The sequence below is a fragment of the Capsicum annuum genome, unplaced genomic scaffold (genome assembly GCF_002878395.1).
Source record: "Capsicum annuum cultivar UCD-10X-F1 unplaced genomic scaffold, UCD10Xv1.1 ctg6317, whole genome shotgun sequence".
Taxonomy (NCBI): domain Eukaryota; kingdom Viridiplantae; phylum Streptophyta; class Magnoliopsida; order Solanales; family Solanaceae; genus Capsicum; species Capsicum annuum.
This window is the reverse complement of record NW_025872187.1, coordinates 1-2,303: the sequence shown is the minus strand read 5'-3', so window position 1 is coordinate 2,303 and position 2,303 is coordinate 1. Positions and strand designations below refer to the sequence as shown.

General features: G+C 36.2%; 1 pseudogene; it reads right to left on the bottom strand.

The window, feature by feature from the left end:
* Nucleotides 1–6: 6 nt before the first annotated feature.
* LOC124893662 lies at nucleotides 7–1,561 on the bottom strand (annotated as a pseudogene).
* Between the last annotated feature and the right edge of the window lie 742 nt (nucleotides 1,562–2,303).

Below are 2,303 nucleotides of genomic sequence, written 5' to 3'. Positions count from 1 at the left end.
GGTTCTAGCACCATGCCAAATGTGTCCGAAGAAGAAGAGCAAAGCAAGTAAAGCATGCCCAAAAGTAAACCAACCCCATGGACTGCTATGAAAAACACCATCGTATTTCAAAGTAGCATGATTTAATTCAAAATTTTCACCCAATTGAGCACGTCTAGCATATTTTTTCATAATAGCAGGATCACTATAACTGATGCTGTTGAGTTCACCACTGTAGAACTCAACAGTTACACCTACTTGTTCCACACTATACTTCGATTCTGCCCTTCTAAAAGGAACATCAGCCCTAACAATTCCATCGCCGTCTAGTAAAACGACCGAAAATGTTTCAAAAAAAGAAGGCATATGACATACAAAAAGTTCACGCCCTTCTTTATCTCTAAAGATAGGGTGTCCTAACCATCCAACTGCTATTCCATCCCCGTTATCCAATGAACCTGCTCTGAATAATCCTCCTTTTGCCAGATTATTGCCGATGTAATCATAAAAAAACTAATTTTTTAGGAATTTTAGACCAGGATTCTGATTAACTTTGATTTTCTGCTAGCCTAGCACTAACTCTTTCATATATTTCTTGCTGGAGGTACCCCTGATCCCATTGATAATGAGTGCAAATAATTCAATTGGGGTAGTTGTCGAACCATACCACATAGTTTCGGAAACAACAAAAGCTGCAAAAAAGACAGCAGCAATATTACTGGAAAGGACGGTTTCAAAATTTCCCATACGCAATCCTTTGTATAGACGTTGTGGTGGACGGACGCTAAGATGGAATAGGCCCACTAATATGCCCAATGTTCCTGCTACAATATGATGAGAGGCTATTCCTCCTGGAACAAAAAGATTAAAACCTTCTACCCCACGATGGATTTACAGATTGTACTTTTTCCGTTAGTCCATAAGGATTGGACACCCATATTTCGGTACCATACAAGCCTATTACATGAAATGCACCAAAACCAAAGCAAGTTACCCCTGAGAGAAATAAATGAATTTGAAAGATCTTTGGTAAATCCAAAGAGGGTTTTCCTGTACGTTCATCACAAAATATTTCTAGATCCCAATACACCCAATGCCAGATAGCTGCCAAAAAGCATAAGCCAGAAAACACAATATGTGCTTCCGCTACACCTTCATAACTCCAAATACCCGGATTCCTTACAGTCCCCCCGGTGATACTCCAACCACCCCATGAATTGGTTATTCCTAAATGAGTCATGAAGGGTATAACGAACATAACCTATCTCCATATTGGATGAAGAAAAAGATCAGAAGGATCAAAAACTACTAATTCATTCTAAGCCATCGAACCGGCCCAACCAGTAACCAGAGTTGTATGCATTATATGAACAGAAAGCAACCGATCGGGATCATTCAATACAATAGTATGAACATGATACCAAGGAAAACCCATGGAAATACCCCTTATATCAAAGATAAATGGACACTACGTAACTTTATTGCATTGGAAAAGACTATAATATGACTATCCTATGGACCACTCTTGTTCAGTCGATTATTTCCGAATCAAGGGTGTTCTATTCTGGTAGTAATAATGGAACAATTCTATTTGTAGGAACAAAAAGAAGTAGATTTATTCTATACTCGATAAGTACCAATACGCAATGGGGGATTTGATCTCATTTTCTATAAGCGAATGAGTCCATACTTATTTATCATTAGAAAGACCTATTCATAATAATTTGAGTTTATTCATTCTGCCTTTCTTTATGAATTTTTAGAATCTATGGATAAAATAAATATGATAATAACCAATATGAATATTCTAAAGACAATACAAAACTTGTTACATTTCCACCTCAAAGTGAAATATAGTATTTAGTCCTTTCTTTTATTTAATGCCTATTGGTGTTCCGAAAGTTCCCTTCCGAGGTCCTAGAGAGGCAAATCCACTTTGGGTTGATGTATAGTGCGACTTGTTAGATATATTGGGTCATATGGTATTTCCCCATTCTCTCCCCCGATCGAGATATCCCCCGTTTCGTCCAAGAGCGATAAAATAATAAATTGAATCATCAAAAATTTGGAGCATAAAGTGCAATTAGATCCATTTTTGAGGGGATTCATATTACTATTATCAATTAGAATAATTTATGGTTGGCTTGGTTGGACTAAAAAAATGAAGTATCCAAGCTCCGTTTAGAAAAAACCCAATTGGATTGGAAAGATATCTATGATTGCTATTCATATTTTTTCTATGTAATTTGTAAAGAGATCCTAATTGTCAAGAAAAGTTATCTCAACTCTAATAAATACTTGTATAAAATGAATTTAAAAAAAAA